Source organism: Anabrus simplex, chromosome 6, assembly GCF_040414725.1.
Source record: "Anabrus simplex isolate iqAnaSimp1 chromosome 6, ASM4041472v1, whole genome shotgun sequence".
In the NCBI taxonomy this organism is placed as follows: Eukaryota; Metazoa; Arthropoda; class Insecta; order Orthoptera; family Tettigoniidae; genus Anabrus; species Anabrus simplex.
This window is the reverse complement of record NC_090270.1, coordinates 250,039,304-250,060,029: the sequence shown is the minus strand read 5'-3', so window position 1 is coordinate 250,060,029 and position 20,726 is coordinate 250,039,304. Positions and strand designations below refer to the sequence as shown.

At 38.4% G+C, this 20,726-nt stretch overlaps 1 protein-coding gene across 1 annotated transcript in view; it reads left to right on the top strand.

Moving 5' to 3' along the window:
- Positions 1-20,726, top strand: part of LOC136875701 (mannosylglucosyl-3-phosphoglycerate phosphatase) — a 176,916-nt gene that overhangs the window by 21,997 nt on the left and 134,193 nt on the right. The window lies entirely within an intron of this gene.

The following is a 20,726-nucleotide window of genomic DNA, read 5'->3' as shown; positions in this document are numbered from 1 at the left end:
ACAACGAACAGCAATGGTGAAAGATTACAGCCTTGTCTAACCCCTGTAAGTAACCTGAACCAAGAACTCATTCTAGCATTAATTCTCACTGCAGCTCAATTTTCAACATAAATGCCTTTGATTGATTTTAATAATCTACCCTTAATTCCATAGTCCATCAATATCGCGAACATCTTTTCCCTCGGTACCCGCTCATATGCTTTCCCTAGATCTACGAAACATAAACATAACCGTCTATTCCTCTCGTAACATTTTTCAATCACCTGCTGCATACTGAAAATCTGATCCTGACAGCCCCTCTGTGGTCAGAAACCACACTGGTTTTCACCCAAATTCCTCTCAACTACTGATCGCATCCTCCCTTCCAAGATGCCAGTGAATACTTTACCTGGTATACTAAGCAATGAGATATCTCAATTGTTGTTGCAGTCCTTCCTGTTCCCTTGCTTATAGATAGGTGCAGTTACTGCCTTTGTCCAATCTGAAGGTACCTTACCAACACTCCACACTAATCTTACTACTCTATGAAGCCATTTCATCCCTGCCTTCCCACTATACATCCCATTTCAGATCTAATTTTATCTATTCCTGCTGCTTTATGACAGTGAAGTTTATTTACCATCCTTTCCACTTCCTCAAGCGTAATTTCACCAACATCATTTTCCTCCTCCCCATGAGCTTGGTTGTTCGCGACACCACCAGGAAGATTTCCTTTTACGTTGAGAAGATTTTCCAAATATTCCCTCAACCTGTCCAGTGATTCCCTGGAATCTATTATGAGTTCACCTGAATTACCCAAAACACTGTTCATTTCCTTTTTCCCTCCCTTCCTAAGATTCTTCATTATTGTCCAGAAAGGTTTTCCTGCTGCTTGACCTAGCCTTTCCAGGTTATTACTTAAATCTTCCCACGACTTCTTTGTGTATTCAACAACTGTTTGTTTCGCTCTGTTTCTTTCATCTTCATACAATTCCCTGTCTGCATCGGCCCTTGTTTGAAGCCATTTCTGATAAGCCTTCTTTTTTTTGTTTACAAGCTGCTCTCAATCATTCCACCAAGATGTTAGCTTTTTACCATCTTTACACACAGTCGTTCCTAGGCATTCCCTTGCTGTTTCTACTACAGCATCCTTGTATGCCACCCATTCTCTTTCTATATTCTGAACCTGCTTACTGTCCACTGTTCGAAACTTCTCACTAATCATATCCATGTACTTCTGTCTAATTTCCTCGTCCTGGAGATTTTCTACCCTTATTCGTTTGCAGACAGATTTCACTTTCTCTATCCTAGGCCTAGAGATGCTTAATTCACTACAGATCTGATAGTGGTCTGTATCATCAAAAAATCCCCGAAAAACCCGTACATTCTTTACAGACTTCCTGAATTCGAAGTTGGTTAAGATATAGTGTATTATGGATCTGGTACCCCTAGCCTCCCATGTGTAGCGGTGAATAGCCTTATACTTAAAGAATGTATTTGTAACTGCTAAACCCATACTAACACAGAAGTCCAGCAAATGCTTCCCATTCTCACTAGCTTCCATATCTTCCCCACATTTACCAGTCACCCTTTCATATTCTTCAGTTCTATTTCCAACTCTTGCATTGAAATTGCCCTTTAGCACTATCCTATCCTTGATGTTGACCCTGACTACGATGTCACTCAGTGCTTCATAAAACTTGTCAATTTCATCCTCATTTGAACTCTTATATGGTGAATACACTGAGACAGTTCTCGTCATAATTCCACCAACTGCCAAATCTACCCACATCATTCGCTCATTTTCTTGCCTAACAGAAACTATGTTGCGCGCAATAGCATTCCTGAGGAACAGCCCTACCCCAGACTCTGCCCTTCCCTTTTTAACACCCGTCAAGTAAACTTTATAATCTCCTATCTCTTCCTCATTATCTCTCCTTACCCAAATATCACTTACTCCTAGCATATCCAGATGCATCCTCTTTGCTGACTCAACCAGTTCTACTTTTTTTCTTCGATAAGCCCCATTAATATTGATAGTTTCCCATCGAATTCCATTTTGTTTGCCAAGTTGTTTCCTAGGAATCCCTCGCCTGTCAAATGGGTTGTGGGACTCCGTTATTTGTATAGGTCCGCGGCTTGCTTAAAATGTTCTGAGCTTGGTAAATTCATGAAGCAGGATGCTACCCTACTTGCACATTGTCCAAGTGAGGATCTCTCCCCTAACGGGTTAGGGACCACCGGTGGATTGTTTAGTCCTAGCTGCCCGACCACAAGGAGGGGCACGACTCAGAATATGTCCGAGATGCCCACTCCCATTCCATAGCAACTGGTATTCCGACTCCAGGAACACTTACTAGGCCACTCAGCCATTGCCCATGGTTCACGAACTAGGATGTGGTTACAATAACCCACACCATGAACCATAAGTACTTTTCACATAGTAATCTCACCTGTCGAAGACATGTTTACAAACTTGAGTTATTTCCTTACATTCCTGGGGAGGAACATAGGGTCAAAATCAAGTTTTGCGTCTGGTCCTTTACTGAGCTATTTGAGTTACTTGTAATTCCACTCCTTACTTGATATTACCACTTTGTCAGCTAACATGAAATGCACCATATAATACCTTACTCCCCTTATCCAAATACCACTCAATTCTAATTCAGAGGTGCTCAGCTGGGCGCCCATTGAGGCTAGCCCAGTGCGGCCGAGCTGGCACGACGTAAATGCAGGTAGCTTACTTAACATAATACGTCATAGTGAAGCGAGAGAGCAAACACACTTTGCAGGAAAGGAAGCGACTGTGGCCTTAATTAAGGTACAGCCCCAGCATTTGCCTGGTGTGATATTGACGTTTGATTGTGATTATGAAGCTCTCCTCCACTACTCACCGAAGTGCTGATTGGGATACACTATTTAAAACTCTATAATCGGAATAAAAAACTGACCTTTTCAAGATATTCCGGTTGGATTTATACTGTGCTCGATTTAAACAGTCAGTTTAATTTTCTTATATTCATTCATTCATTCAAAGAAAACTGTCACGTTACAATGTTTTTGTTACCATTTGCAGAGGTACAGGGTTTAAGCATACAAGCTACGATTTACAATTCCTTGCATGGGAATGGCAGTATTTTCATTTAAGAAAAAGTAAATTTTCTCTTCATTAAGCAAAAAGTTAATATGATTACATAATGTAACAGTTATTTTGCACAGTGTTGTAGTGTTGTGTGACTTTCCCTCTTCACTAGATTTCGGAAAATAGTATTTAAAATTTAACAGGTGTCCGGTAATAATAGCTAGCTGCTAAATGGCGAGTGAGGACATAGATATTTACTATCCACGATTAAAGTACAACATAAATATATCTACTAGGTAGGTGTACAGTATGCCTTCAAATAAATAACCTCATTGATGTTATTCCCGGAAAGCATTCCCCGCAAGCAACAGCTTAACCACCTTAACTCCGTATTAAAACTGTTTCTAAAGCACCTTTTAAAATGTAATAGTGAAAATTGTAATTCATTATGTACATTATAAAAATATGAGCTTGTAGGCCTAACTCTTTATTGTATTCAATCAAAATACATAAGCTGCAATGAAAATAAATAACTTTTTTCTTATAACATAAATTGAAAATGACGTGGTTTTCTGTCCTCTTTCTTTCATTGTTTTCTGCGGCCATTTCAAACTCTGGTATCGCAGCAGTGATCGAGAGTGACTGGGAGAACTTCGCTCATCTTAAAGGCCCGTGACATAGCCACATTATCACTGTGGTTGAGTAGCATACGCTGCGCTCGTCGCCTGCCAGCTTGTCCAATTCCAGTGCTGGGCGCCCGTGGGACAGAATGCCCACCATGATTACCTCTGTTCTAACTCAAGATATTGAGATGTCTCAATAAAAGCTAGTTTGTGCCTTTAGGTATGGAAGATTTCTAGGGTAGTCTGATCTATAAAATGAAAATAGAACTTCTTCATTCTATGACATTGTTAGCAGGTTTGGGAAAAAGTATCTGTAAAGCTAGTTGCTTTCCTAATTTATGCAGACTTCAGGGAGTTTTACATCTTAAGATTTAAAGGTCTTGCCCAGGCAGCTGGAGTGATAGTAGTGGAATGCCCTCTTCTGTTCAGTAGAACAGTGTTGTACACTGACATTTTTATACATGTTTCAATCATGAACACAGGTAATCGCTGGAGATTGGTTGTAGGGTTATTATACAATAGAAAAGGCAAGTCATGTTCAACTACATTGAATAATCAGTCTTAAATAAAAATTAATCTTCTTACTGCCAATAGATGTTACTTAAGACATAACATGATTTTTTAAGCTTACGTTTCACCTTATTTATAGGCTTCTTCAGTGCGTAATTATTTTGACAAACACCATAATTAATTGTTACAACATAATATACACACCTTAACATAGATCAGTCACATGTAAAAAACACTGTTTATTCTAATTAAAATCTTTAAATTAAATTAAAACTGACATTTAGAATGAAAAGCTACTCTAATTAGAAATTATTAAATCAAACTAAAATTAAACTTAAAATAAAAAATAGGAAACTGAATGACTGTGATATGTGTTGTACTTCAGTTTCTCACCCCAAAACTTCATATATTGACAGTGATACAGAATTATTTTATGTGGTATTGTCAAAATTGTATTCTTGTAGACTTAAATCAGTTTATGATATTGCATTATTGTGTTAAATAGTGTAGATTGGCTTTAAGAATATTAACATCTATTTAAGGGTTGTTGTAGGACTTGTCTCTAGTGACAGGCTTTCATATAGCAGGTATCGTATAGTATGGTATAGTATATCTCTTTCATTATCTGAGGTGAATCCTTTTAGTGAAGAAAGATTGAAAATTTATCTAGTTGGTATATTCATGGTGTGAGTGTGTAGTTTTTCATGTTGAGGCTTACATTATTACAAGTGTTTCACATCCCAGAATTTCTATAACCATACCATTGATCATGATGTTCATCATTGAAGCAGAATTGGGATAATATCCAGTTTGAATCTCCAGGCACCCTCCTCACTTCTAATATACAGTATATTAGTACAAAGGACCACAATATCAGAGAACTCTCAAAATAACTTAGCAACAAAGGGAAGTCTGAATGCACCTTTCCTGTGCTCCACGAGGTCTGTCTGAGAAGAAAATGGGCAGCATTACATAGATATGTATTGTTTCTCTTAAAATGTTATTGTATTGCATATTCCTTGGTGCATTGCTGGCCTTGAAGCTTTTGCTGTGCTATTCCATTGTCCTTCCATAGTTGGCTCTAAGAGAAGTTGTGATGAGGGGCCCAGAGTAGGTACTTGCTTCCTGCTTTGGCTTGTAGTGTCTTCCATCCTGCATGAAGTGCTGCTGATTGTGCTGTGAACTGGTATGTAAAGAGAAGGCTCTATGTTAGGAGGCTGTCATATTAGTTATAGGTATTTAAAATTTGTATTGTTTTATGTATAAATAGTTTTTGTTTTGAAAGAATTATTGGCATCAGGTTCTCAGTTGGGAAATTTATTTTTATGGCTATACATTCTTTGTTTGCAAGAGATGGTTGCCTAGTTGTACTTCCCCTGAAAACAATAATTACCACTGCCATTCTTTGAGATTTTTTCATTAGAACAATGTTGTAGCTGAAAGTAAACCTTTTTGTTTGCATACAGTAAAACATTTCTTTAGGAAAATCTTTCCTCATAATTGGAGTATGTGATTGTTAGCATTTATTGGAAGTGCTTTTACTAATGCACAAAAAGCTTACTTTCAGGTTTTATGAATTCTGCACATGCTGTTTTGCTCTTGAAAAAAATTTACTCAAAATGCAAAATAAAGTGTATAAAATTATTTGTTTTTTGAGAAAGAAGTACTGTATTATCCTGTAAAAGTTTTTTTTTTAATAGGACATTCTTCAAATAGTTATTCCTATGTCCATACATTTCTCATTGGATTGATTAGGAATCTCCTTAAAACATCATTTTGTTTTGGATCCATATTGACAATTGTTATATAAGTTGAGAAATTGGTCTATTAATTCCATGTAGTCTATACTTATAAGTTTATTTACAATTCAAAGTTGTAAAAACATCATATTAGAACATTAGCACATGTTTTGGCCACATTAGGCTTTCTTCAGCTGTCTAGAAACAACTTAAAATATATTAAAAGTTCTAAAACAAAAATAAAATTTACATTTCTATGTTATATGGTACTTATAAATTAAAAAAGTGCATGTTGAAACATCAACCTTTATTATAATTTGGGTCCACCTTATTCAATACATAAAAATTGTTGCTTAGATGTAATTACAACATATATTTCAATCAGAACTAGTTTCGACGCCCCTCCGCGTCATCATCAGCTGATATAAGTTTGTGGGAAAATCGGCAATCATATAAGTTTATCTTCTTAAAATTGATCACAACATGAATCTGTTAAAATTATACTATATTTTCTACAAGTCCAAGACTTGCAAGTCTTAAGCCATAAACTGATAAAAACATATGCACACCGGTTTGCTCACTTATGAAATAACATGGATTTAAAAGAACAACTTAAAACTAAAATACTCTTGAAGTAACTTTGTGCTTAATTTATCACGCTTCTTGAAACTTGATGTAGAATTGTAGTAGAAATGATTCAGTAAAAACTACAGTGTCCTTTTAATGGAGCAATCCTAGTGAGGTGGAAACAAGCCATAAGTCCTTTGAGATGTTATTAAGGACAACGTTCCCAGTTCAGTGCGGACCTGTAATAATAGAATGTAATAAACTACCACTTCACTGAAGAGGCAAGATATAAAATTACGTCTTATAACGTAATCGTTTTTACGATTTTTCCACAAACTTATATCAGCTGATGATAACGCAGAGGGGCGTCGAAACTAGTTCTAATTGAAATATATGTTGTAATTACATCTAAGCAATAATTTTTATGTATTGAATAAGGTGGACCCAAATTATAATAAAGGTTGTAATCTTGGTTCAATATAGACAAAACAGTGAAGTTTATTAATTTAACTGTTGAAACATCATCAAATGAAAAGAGCCACTTGAAGCACTTATCTATATATTAAAGGATTTTACTACAAACAGCTTTGGCAAACCCATCCGGCTGTTCTACAGGACCAATTTGTTTCATTTCTCTTTCATTCTCTCTGGAATTACCTGAATCATGACACATTGACAGGTCATTATGCTCAGCCAACTTTGAGTAAACATAGTCATATCGTTAAATGATCACTCCAATAATTGCAAGCGAAGTCTTACCCTTAACCTGCAATACATTCTGTACTTAACAGGTTGCTAAGCGACTTAACACTTTCATTAATATTCTGATATACGTGATCGAAAGGGAGGTAGCAGCCTCTCGGAAGTTGCAAGGGTAGCAGTCTAGATGATTGACTGATATGGCCTTGTAATAGTACTCAACATGGCTTAGCTGTGTTGATACTGCTACACGACTGAAAGCAACGGGAAACTACAGCCGTAACTAACTCCCTAGGACATGCAGCTCTCTCTTTATGAATGATGTACTGATGATGGCTTCCTACCGGGTAAAATATTCCGGGGGTAAAATAGTCCCCCATTCAGATCTCCAGGTGGGGGCTACACAAGAGGAGGCGATCATCAGGGAGATGGATACCAACATTCTGCGAGTTGGAGTGTGGAATGTTAGAAGTTTTAATCGTTGTGGTAGGTTAGAGAATCTGAAAAGGGAGATGGATAGACTAAAGTTAGATGTAGTTGGTATAAGTGAAGTACGTTGGCAGGAAGAACAGGGTTTTTGGTCAGGCGAATACCAAATTATCAACACAAAATCAAACAGGGGAAATGCAGGAGTTGGTTTAATAATGAATAAGGAAATAGGGCAATGGGTAAGCTACTATGACCAGCATAGTGAAAGAATTATTGTCATCAAGATACACCAAACCAATGCCCACCACAATAGTGCAGGTCTATATGCCTACTAGTTCAGCAGGTGATGAGGAAATCGAAAGAATATATGAAGAGATACAAGATTTAATACAATATGTAAAAGGTGACGAGAATCTAATTGTGATGGGAGACTGGAATGTAGTGGTAGGCCAAGAAAGAGAAGGTAATACAGTAGGAGAATTCGGATTGGGACAAAGGAACGAAAGAGGAAGTCGGCTGGTTGAACTCTGCACTGATCATAATTTAGTCATAATTTAGTCCTTGCCAATACTTGGTTCAAATACCACAAACGATGGCTGTATTCATGGACGAGACCTGGAGACACTGGAAGGTATCAAATCGACTTCATTATGATTAGGCAGAGATTCAGAAACCAGGTGTTGGATTGCAAAGCTTTCCCAGGAGCAGAAGTGGACTCTGACCACAACTTGTTGGTCATGAAATGCCATCTGAAGTTGAAGAAATTGAAGAAAGGAAAGAATGCAAAAAGATGGGATCTAGACAAGTTGAAAGAAAAGAGTGTGAGGAATTGTTTCAAGGAACATGTTGCACAAGGGCTAAATGAAAAGGCTGAAGGAAACGCAATTAGAGGAAGAGTGGACAGTCATGAAGAATGAGGTCAGTAGGGCTGCTGAAGAAATGTTAGGAAGGAAGAAAAGATCAACTAAGAATCAGTGGATAACTCAGGAGATACTAGACCTGATTGATGAACGACGAAAATACAAGAATGCTAGAAATGAAGAGGGCAGAAAAGAATACGGGTGATTAAAGAATGAAGTGGATAGAAAGTGCAAGGTAGCTAAGGAAGAATGGCTGAAGGAGAAGTGCAAGGATGTCGAAGGTTGTATGGTCCTGGGAAAGGTAGATGCTGCATACAGGAAAGTCAAACAAACCTTCGGAGAAAGGAAATTAGGTGTATGAATATTAAGAGCTCAAATGGAAAGCCACTTCTAGGGAAAGAAGACAAAGCAGAAAGATGTCAGGAACATATTCTACAGTTGTATCAAGGTAAAGATGTAGATGATTTGGTTCTGGAACAAGAATAGGCTGTTGATGCTGATGAAATGGGAAACCCAATTTTGAGGTCAGAGTTTGACAGAGTAGTGAGTGACCTAAATAAGAACAAGGCACCTGGAATTGATGACATTCCCTCTGAATTACTGACAGTCTTAGGAGAAACCAGCATGGCAAGGTTAATCCATTTAGTGTGTAAGATGTATGAGACAGGAGAAGTCCCATGCGATTTTCGGCAGAATGTTGTTATACCTATTCCCTAGAAAGCTGGTGCTGACAGGTGTGAAAACTACCACACCATTAGTTTAGTATCTCATGCCTGCAAAATTTTAACACATATTATTTACAGAAGATGGAAAAACAAGTTGAAGCTGAGTTGGGAGAAGATCAATTTGGCTTCAGAAAAAATGTGGGAACACGTGAAGCAATCCTGACTTTACGTCTGATATTAGAGGATCGAATCAAGAAGGACAAGCCCACGTACATGGCATTCGTAGATCTAGAAAAGGCATTTGATAATGTTGATTGGATCAAGCTATTTAAGATTCTGAAGGTGATTGGGATCAGATACCGAGAACGAAGAATTATCTACAATCCGTATAAAAATCAGTCTGCAGTGATAAGAATCGAGGGCTTCGAAAAGGAAGCAGCAATCCAGAAAGGAGTGAGGCAAGGCTGCAGTTTGTCCCCCCTCCTTTTCAATGTTTACATAGGACAGGCAGTAAAGGAAATCAAAGAGGAATTGGGAAAGGAAATCACAATCCAAGGAGAGGAAATCAAGACCTTGAGATTTGCTGATGATATTGTTATCTGAGACTGCAGAAGATCTTGAGAAGCTGCTGAATGGTATGGTCGAAGTCTTGGGTAAGGGGTACAAGATGAAAATAAATAAGTCCAAAACAAAAGTAATGGAGTGCAGTCGAACGAAGGCAGGTGATGCAGGAAATATTAGATTAGGAAATGAAGTCTTAAAGGAAGTAGATGAATATTGTTACTTGGGTAGTAAAATAACTAATGATGGCAGAAGTAAGGAGGACATAAAATGCAGACTAGCACAAGCAAGGAAGAGCTTTCTTAAGAAAAGAACTTTGCTCACTTCAAACATTGATGTAAGAATTAAAAAGATGTTTTTGAAGACTTTTGTGTGGAGCGTGGCATTGTATGGAAGTGAAACATGGACGATAGCTAGCCAAGAAAGAAAGAGAATAGAAGCGTTTGAAATGTGGTGTTACAGAAGAATGCTGAAGATGAGATGGATAGATCGAATGACGAGATACTGAATCAAATTGGTGAGAGGAGATCAATTTGGCTAAATTTGACGAGAAGAAGAGATAGAATGATAGGACACATCTTAAGACACCCAGGGCTTGTTCAGTTGGTTTTTGAAGGGAGTGAAGGTGGAAAGAACGGTAGGGGTAGACCAAGGTATGAATATGACAAGCAAATTAGAGCAAATGTAGGATGCAATAGTTACGTAGACATGAAAAGGTTAGCACAGGATAGGGTGGCATGCAAGCTGCATCAAACCAGTCTCTGGACTGATGACTCAAACAACAACAACAAGTGATTTTGATCTAAGTAATGTCATTGCATGCAACCATGTTTGATTGCTATCTGTGAAGCCAGAGAGTATACACTTCCTCTGATTATGGAAGAATACTATTCTCAGCTAGATTCTCTTCGATTCTCTGACCTTCCCCAGCTTCTGAGTATACTCAACAGATGGCAGAACGTTCCTAATAACTTACATGCTGCTAAGGGAAAATAGTCTACGTACGTACAGACGGGAAGGTATCAAGTCGACTAGCCTTCTGTATGACCATTAATAAAGTGCAGGGGCAAACTCTTAAAAAAGTGGGTGTCTACTTACCAGAATCACTATTCAGCCACTGCCAATTGTATGTTCCACTATCTTGGGCAAGATCGTTTGAAAATGTTAAGATCCATGTGGCCCTATGCCTCTGTATTCGGGAGACGGAGAAAGGCTGGTCCCCACCGTCAGTTGTCCTGAGAATGGTTTTCCATGGTTTTCCATTCTTCTGTACTAAGGCGAATGTCGGGACAGTTCCTATTATAGGCCACGACCACCAACCCTCTCACCTTCTCCGATACAAATCTCCTGGCCTGAGAGACGGCGTTACCTTCTAGGAACATCCCCCTTCAGGGGTTTGACTGGTCGAATAACAAAGAATATTGTAAGTGTTATAAACTGTATTACCAGTATTAAATGTTCATACCGAGCTCGATAGCTGCAGTCACTCAAGTGCGGCCAGTATCCGGTATTCAGGAGATAGTGGGTTCGAGCCCCACTGTCGGCAGCCCTGAAGGTGGTTTTTCCACGGTTTCCCATTTTCACACCAGGCAAATGCTGGGGTTGTACTTTAATAAAGGCCACGGCCAATTCCTTCCCAGTCCTAGTCCTTTCCTGTCCCATCTTCGCCATAAGACCTATCTGCGTCGATGCGATGTAAAGCATATAACAAAAAAAAAAATTAAATGTTCATAAAACGATTGAAAAGGGCAGGCAAAACAATATAACTGCGACAGGCAAATCAAGAAGAGTTATCCGACCTATTTATAAGGAATGCTGCAGAGCAGCACGGGCCCACTAGTTTTAATTTCAATTTATAAATACAGTTATATCATTTGACTGTAAATTTTATTTTGTTTTTCGTTTTGTAACTTTTAATATATTTTAAGATTTTTCTAGACAGCTGAAGATGGCCTAATGCGGTCCAAACATGTCCTGTTGTTCTAATATATTTTTACAACTTTGAGTGGTAAATTAACTTATGGGTATTGACTAGATGGAACCAATATACTAGGTTTTCAACTTATATAATCTCTTTAAATTGTTTAAAATTATGCCAGCTGTATGAGTAGTCGAACTGTACCTGTTAATTCTAAGTACCAAGTCATTTTCCTAATCAACCAAAACTTAAATAGCTACATATCTGCATATTCATAATTTTAATATATTAGAATCGGCATTCTTTCTTTTTATTTATTTCCGTTCTTCATAATGCTTGGAAGTGTACATTTCCTTTTAGAGCTCTCTGTGTTTGTAAAAAAGGGTAGAAATGATGATGAAATTGCTAAGAACTTTTAAGCTACAGCATAAACTTGCCTTGGAGGTTAAGGGACAATTTGCTGTTAACGGCAGATGCATAATGTCGACAAAGCTAGAAAGAAGTTAACAGTTTTAATCTTTGTGTTGCTTCCTACTCAGAGGTGTCAACATTTACAAGAAGTATACACCTGCTAATAGCAAACCAGGAGGTTTTAACAACAGAGAGTGAATATTAAGAGACTTCTCAGATAACATCAAACATTTGTAGTAGTACTACCATACTGAACAAATCCTAAAACAGCAGTTGAGAATGCCACAGTGGGTGTGGAACTGTTGCACACATATCTTGTCTACACAGTGAAACTCTTGAGAACTTGAGACACCTTAAAAATAGAATAGTCTATTGTAAATGCTTTGCATGAGAGAGAAGAAACCTTGGGAACTGAAAGCACAATGGTATTGATGTGATAACCATTCACTCAGAGTAAAAAACTGGTTCAATTATAGACCGTACAATAAGAACAGGGCCATATAAAAAAACCTTCTGATGAGTGCACTGAGAAATATTCCATTTGTTATTAGTGGTCCAAGTACCAACTGAACATCATTTAAGTCATTGACTAAATGACTGGAGTAAGAGGCTGATTCCAGACTTCTTTGCCAAGTTCTATTCTGTAAGGCTGAGGAAATTGAGTTAGATATGTGTATCCGGAGGGGCTGCCTGGCCGAGGCGGTAAAGGTATGCTCAGTTCACCCAGAAGGACGTGGGTTTGTCACCCCGCCGGGAAGTTGAAAAATTTAAGAAGTGAGATTTCCACTTCCGGAGGTGCATATGGCCCTAACGTTCACTCAGCCTACACCAAAAATTAGTACCAGGTTAATTCCTGGGGTCAAAGGTGGCTGGGCATAGAGCTAACCACTGTATCTCATCAAGTGCCTAAGTTACGAATAGTGGAAGCCTTTACCTTCCTCCCCTCCAAGGGCCTTCATGGCCTGTACAGAGAGGACTTTGCTTTATGTATATCAGGGGTAGTCCTCTTGTATCTGTAGATTCATTGTAGCACAGTATTCTGAAGAGACACAATGGTATTGATGTGATAACCATTCACTCTGAGTCAAAAACTGGCCAAAGATATCTCTACTCATTATCTGTGAGGGGCCATTGACTTATATGTTAGGCTTCTTTAAAAAACATCATAATTCATCATCAGTGTTAAAACCACTGCTTGCACAGAAATATATGGCGATTACATTTTTGTTAGAAATGCTGGAAAGTAATTCTGTACCAACATTTAAGGCAGTATTCTTTCTTGACAGTGGCATCAGTACAATGTGTTGTTGGACTTTGAAAGAATTTTGTATTAAGTAGGAGGATATACGAGGGGGGATCAAATATAAACATGATTTTATTTTTTATTTAAATTCATTTATTGAAAAACACGAGGCAATTACAATTTATTTTTCCACATAGTTTCCTGCTTTGGAAATGCGTTTCTCACAGCGTATGGGCAGCTTTTTGATGCCCTCATCATAAAAAGAAGAGGGTCGTGTCACCAGCCAGTTGCGCACTAAGTTTTCCACACTCTCGTCATCTTCAAATCGTTGCCCTCCTTGAGCTGCTTTAAGCGGTCTGAACAAATGGAAACCTCAGGGCGATAAGTCCGAGCTGTAAGGGGGATGATCAAGTGTAGTCCAGTGCATTTCTTGTAGCTTGGAGACAGAGCTACAGTATGGGGCCATGCATTGTCGTGGAGAAGGATGGCCTGTTGAATCTGTTGCGGCAATATGACACTCTTGCCTTGTTCAACAGCTCACAGTAGTAAGCAGCATTGATTGTGCGTCGCTCAATCAGCAAAATGCCTCGCCAATAAAAAAAATTTAAAAAAACTGTTGCAAGAACCTTACCAGCTGACAGTTGAGTCTTGGCTTTCACTGGTGCTGCCTCCCCTTTCCTCCGCTACTCCTTAATGGCTTGTTTGGATTCAGGAGTGTAGTGGTGGACCCATGTTTCGTCGCTGGTGACGATCCGACTCGATGCATCACCTTCTACCACAAACCTTGCTGTAAGCCTCTGACAGACCTCCAAATGTCTCAACTTCATATTTTTGGTCAGAAGGCAAGGGACCCATCTGGACCACACTTTACGGAACTGTAGGTTGTTTGTGTTGATTGCTTGACAGCTCCCATAACTGATTCCGACTTGTTCTGCAATTTCTGATACTCTCGCCCATCGATCATCATCAATAATGTCTTTAACCGCACAAATGTCTTTGTCTGTAATGCTGGTCCGAGGACAGCAATCGTGATGCTGATTTTCCACACGTTGTCGTCGTTCCTTGAACTTTTTATGCCAGCCAAATACACACGTCCTTGACAATGTTTGATCACCGAACTGTGCAGTCAATCTCTGGCAAATTTCCACCACTGTAATTCCTTCACGAGCAAGAAATTTTATAATTATGCGTTGCGCATTGGACGGGGTGCACCTGTTGCTCCGACATCATGAGCGTTGCTGACAAAATGGTGGGAAATATCTAACAGCACGCTCTCCCCCTCCTAACGGTCCCGCCTAAGCATAGCAGAAGCGCAGGGCCAGTCCTATCAACTGTTGATGTTCAGAAACAAAAATCCTGTTTATATTTGATTGCCCTTCGTATTAGCAGTATTCACAGTCTGCTAGTATGTGACTAAAAGCTTGTACTACTACCCATCACAGATTGAGGTCATAAATTTAATAAGGCGGTTATTCACCAAATTTAAATGTAGGGAACTGGGAATCAGTGGTGAGAGAGAAGGCATTTCTGGACAGACGATGGCGAAGACTCGTTTAGCACCACCCTAACCGGCACGCTGGAGGGTTCTGTGATGATGATGATGATGATGATGATGATAAGTTACAATCTGTTTAAAATTTATAAATGAATAAGGAGGTATGTACCATGGGTATTTTAAATCTGTTATGTTCGTAGAGCTAAGTTTTCACCAATTCCAATATTGAATTACTAGTCATGTTAAGTTTTGTCAGTTTCATATGCGAATGAGGGCATGAGAAAACACATTCAACAGATTCAGATTTTTTGGTATAATTTTCTCTTCTAAAGGTGTCCTTTGTCATCATATGAACAGTATTTTGGTGAATCACTATGCTGTTTGCCTTTATTTCTTATTGGAGCTTCAGTACGAAAGGGAAAACAAATAATTCTTTAGAACCTCATTAATCTGGACTGATTGGGGGGGATAGGTTGACCGGATTAACGAAAGTCCACGTTAACGGAAATAACCTAGAAGTACAATATAAAGTGTATTGTAACTGTTTACAGCAACAAAATATGGTATATTCAGAGGGTCTAATAGTAATGGCATCTTCAAAATTTGAAAAGTCAGCCTGAACTCTCTGTAAAATTTATTACTAATTGCTTTGACAACCTTTCCACGACAGCTTGAATTTCAGTTCCTCTGACTGACAATCCACTAGAACATAGTTGTGTACACAGCATCATCTAGGTTTGTTCTGCAGGCTTTCTCATTCACATATCATGTTTCTTCCACCATTTTATATTTTAACACAAATGTCAAATGTTAACTCTTTTTCTTTCTAATTTGGGAACAGATTGTTTCCTCATTCTGTACTGTGCACAAATATTAGCCACTGATGCACCCTTTTCATTTTTTCTAATTTTTCATGAATAGAAAGATCCTACAGTGTTCTCCCTAGGACCTTTTTAATGGGCGCACCACCCTGCCGTTTTTACAGACTGCCCGGCTAATATAGGCCTAACCTAGATATGTGTGGATTACATAATATTAATACATATTTGAGTCATTGGGTGCTCCAAATTAACATGCAAATACTGTAAAACTGTTAATTTAAATTATAAATTGTCATTATCAGCAAAATAGTATCGATTACACAGGAGATCATATGTTTAGCTTGTCCACCACGAAGTGTTGTGTGCGACGGGGGGTCTGGATTAGCGTGGAATCAACAGCAACTGAGTGATAGGCCTAAGCCCACTGTTACATGATTCGAAAGGAGAAGTAGAACACTAGAAGTTCAAAATACTCTGTTATGTCTTGTTCGTGATAATAACACTAAAATAGCTCAATTTTACAGTTAATGTTTACCTGTCTGATATTGTTAATGCCCTGAGGGGAAGGAATTGAAATTTTTCATATTGAAGTTTTACGTGGTGTTCCCTGCCCGGCAACTCATTCCTGCCACCCGGCTGATGAAATTTTTTAGGGAGAACACTGATCCTAGATTTTTTCCCTCCCTCGAACCTACTACACTGGTGTAGCAGGGGGAGAGGTGATACTCCCAGGTGGTACATCCGAGGTGGCGGAAAGGGAGGGGGGGTCCTAACTGGCTTGCCAGTGGACTTGAGCGAAATAAAATAGCTCTCGCGGGACCGTACACACAACCCCTATGGGTGGGGGATGCAGACGAAGAATACACGCACGGTATCCCCTGCCTGTCAAAAGGGGCGACCAAGGGATGATTGAATTAGAACCATGAAACTACTTGTAATTAGTACCATCACACGAGGAACACCATGGGTTGCCTTTACTTGCAAGTATTATCACTATGTTAGGTACACAATAGGTTTGTGATTAGTAGCAACAGAGGATGAATCAGTATGGGTTTCATAGTACCTGTGATTAGTACCACTACTGTATATACAGAACACCACACTGGCTTACATTGCCTGTGATTAGTACCATTGTGAGAAACACCAAGTGTCTGGATGTTATCTCTGATTAGAATCATTATATGAGCGACACTGTGGGTCTTCATAGCCTGTGATTAGTATCCACTGTGTGAGAAATACCACAGTATAGTACAAGCCCCTGTGATTAGTACACCTATGCGAGGAACACCATGGGTTTGCGTTGCCTATGAGTTGTGCCGTAATGTGCACAACACCATAGATCTGAGTTACCTGTACATATTGCATTACCTGCAAGTAGTACCGCAGTGTGTGGAACACCGTAGGTCTACGTTACTCTCGATTAGTACCGCTACATGAGAAATACCATGGTTCTTACTTTCCTAGCGATAAGTACCATTCATTATGAGGGGGTGTTGACCTGGATTTTGGACCCCTTTAGACAACATGCATCATCGATTCAGTATTGTGCATTAGAAGCAGTCCCTTGGTCAGTAATACTATTGTTTTATGAGAGTTTCTGGGAAGGTGGGGCATTGCGGGTTGAATCCACTGATTGTTTTAAGTTCATAATCATTATTCATCTCTTCTTTTGAATTCTAGTCGGATGATTAATTTTAAGAGTTATTTTTAACTTTCAGTATTGCGAGTTGAACCATTCATATTTATCCATTCATTCATCATTGTCACGTTTTGCATTCTGGTCTACGAGATGTCATTACATTCTGTCTCATTTAGTATCATTAGGGGCTGATGACCTAGATGTTAGGCCCCTTGAAACAAGCATCATCATCATTTTTTTTTTTTCTCTCCAGGAAAGGGCTTACTTAGTGACTTAATTTGCTGAAGTTCAGTAAAATACAGAACTGTACAATGAGATGTGTTTGATACTAAAGCTTAATAGAAACTGACTGGTGTGAACTCACGACACTGGACACATTCTTAAATGTCATGAATGTGATTGTTGATTTCCAGTCACTTTTAAAACTTTGCTTCTTTTTTTTCTCCCCCTTTTTCTCTTTTTTTGGTTGCTTGAATTAATGAGTTTTTACTGTAGTTCATTAAGATAATAAAGATGGTATTTGTATAATGTTAAGATCTGTTTAATAAAGTTGCTCTGCTAGATTTACTGTCCTCAGAAACTGTTACAATTCGAAAAACATTAGAAAGAACTTGATAAACAAATTAAAGTTCAGTGTGGTAGTTAAAATTTTTAAATTATAAATTTCAAATTTGGTTCACTCAAGCATGACTAAGATATAGAAATACATTCAAAACTGCAGTTTAGGAATAATAATTAAGGAGAAAATGTAATAATTTAATATTTAGTATAGCCTATATTAAAATAACAAAGTACATTGTTAAAAGAATGTAATATTAATCTGCTTTGCAGCATATTCAATAAATTTTATTTTGGTACAGATATTATTTTTTCTTTGCAATAGTAGTTACAGGCAAGGAAAACATTATTGACCTCACTGCCCGAGTTCTGGCATTTATGTGAAACGCAAACAATATCAGGAAAAACTATGAAAAATTTGATATTTCCTAATGCTTTTCATGCTTTCATAACAAAGTATTATTAATGACAGTAGTGCGGCCAATCATTTTTTTCTTGGCTATACAATTCCTTTACCAGCTTCCTATGGATATTTCATAAAAATTCACATTGCAGAATTAAAATGATATTCTAACTTGGCCTGCTTCCCTATGATTTCAAGTTAATTCTCAAGAGTATAAAGGAATCTTTCCTAATTTGAATTTAACACAGTGGTAAATTTAGTCTCAATGAATACCTTGATACATGCATTGTTACCTGACAATGGAGAGTAAGAAATGAAATGAAGCGTATTAGCCTATATGTTCAAATTCATTTTTGTTTGTTTGCTTGTTTTCTTGATGTTAAACTGCAATCCAGAATGTCTGGAAAGTCGTTAAGTTTCACAATAAATACATGAGAGAGAGTTGTCTATTTTACTCTTGAATTAATTTGCTACAAGTGTATTAAGCATAGTCCCATAGTCAGTCTGCTCGCTGAATGTGGTGTACCTCTTTTACACCTGAGACGCAAGTAAGTGCTGCTATCGTATGCTGCAAACCTGTGGCAGATGCCACTTCACCCAAGCTATTCTTGCATATTTTTAAAACCAGAATTGCCAGCTGTATCCTGCTTAATCTATGGGTAACACAGTCAGTTGGAATATATGTGGATGGCATTTACACAATGTTTAAAGTACCTCTGGTTCCGGGCTGATGACCTAGATGTTAGGCCCTTATAAACAGCAAGCATGATCACCTTTGGTTCCTTGTCTTGTCAGAGTGTCTAGTAAGGTGCCTCTGTGGACAATGAGCCGACCTGACATTATCTTGAAATTGCCCAAAAAGAAACTCGGACACCTTCATATACTGGAGGCTTTTGAGGTCCATTGTGAGCTGGTATCCAGGATCAAGTGTGCTGCATACAGATGGCTGAAAGGTGGCAGGGAGAGAGGACTATTCATTCATTGTTAACGATGATAGGTTTCTCTTTATTTCTACCCAAAACCTGCAGTGTATACTCAGCAGAGCTTTATGCCATCTTCGAAGCTGGGTGGTACATGCTGTCCAATGGACATTATCTTGTGTGCACTGACTCCTTGAGCACATTGCATTGTATTGATACTTGCTTCCTGCAGTACCCCCTGGTGCAGCATATCTTCGATCTGCCAGCTGGATTGTGGGAAGTAAGTACTACAGTCATATTTGTGTGGCTTCCATGCCATGCGGGTATAGCAGGGAATGAATTAGCTGACTAGGCTGCCAAGGAGGCAGTCATATTGTCCTCGTTGTCTTACAAGGTTTCTGCCAGGGATATAAATTCTCAGCTGTTAATGTCCCACTGGGAGGAGGAGTGGTAGGCCATCCCTCTTTCCAATGAGCTGAGAACAATTAAAGGAACAACAAAGGCATGTATGACTTCTCTTTTGGTCTGCCAGAGAGAAGCAGTGGTATTGTGTATTCTTAGGATCAGCCATGGAATAGCAACACAGTCCTATTTACTGAAGGGAGATGTCCCCCTACCAGTGTGTACTTGCGGTGGCCATCTCACTGCAATACACGTCCTTACGGAGTGTGTCGACCTGGCCAACCTGGGCCATAATCTAAAACTTCACAGTACCATTTCACTCGTTCTATGAGATGATGGGCAATCAGTAGACCTTGTCATCTGTGTTATATGGTTTTTAAAAGTGAAGTGGTCTTTTTATTCATTATTTGTTTCAATTTTTCTTTTATTGTGAATTACACTTTTAACCTTTTGACTATGTTTGTTTGAATATGTTTCTAGCTTTTATGTTGAATAATATTAATCATTATATAGAAAATAAGGCATTCATATTAGATCCAATGACTATTTTTAAATTCATAATCATTCTCATAATTTAAAAAAAAATCTATTCAGTGGGTATATTTTAAATTTTAGTCTATTTCATTTTGTTTCATCATTTATCATTAGGAGCTGAATACCTCAATGTTCGGCTCCTTTAAACAACAATCATAATAAACATCATGTAATAAGTATGAATTCTGTGTGATGTTAGTATGAAGCTCAACAGAAAGCATGTTATAGTCATTGTTCAAGTAGATCTGGAGAATAATGTTTGGAAGTCAGTTTACATAATGTGCTATATAAGAATAAAGACAGAAGTAATGGAAGAGAATAAACAGATGTAAATCTAGTGATATATAGAAAGATAGGAATATGGAAAGGAACACGTAACAGAAAAAACACAGGACGGTATAGGACAAGGGAGAAATAGGAAGAAAACTCAAAAGAACAAGGATAATCTCCACATTCCCAGTTTATCCATTTCTTCTCAACCTAGATAAGATTGTTTCTGCTTCTCAGCTTCATCAGGAGTGTAGGGTTCAACTCTCATTGAGGGGCCATCATTCAGGTCTTTTCTCGATGTGGGAAATGTAGGATAAGAAGATAGCTAGGGACATAGAGAAAGAGAAGAGACAATACAGGTGATAAAAGACTTGGAGCATGGACAAACCCAAAAGGAG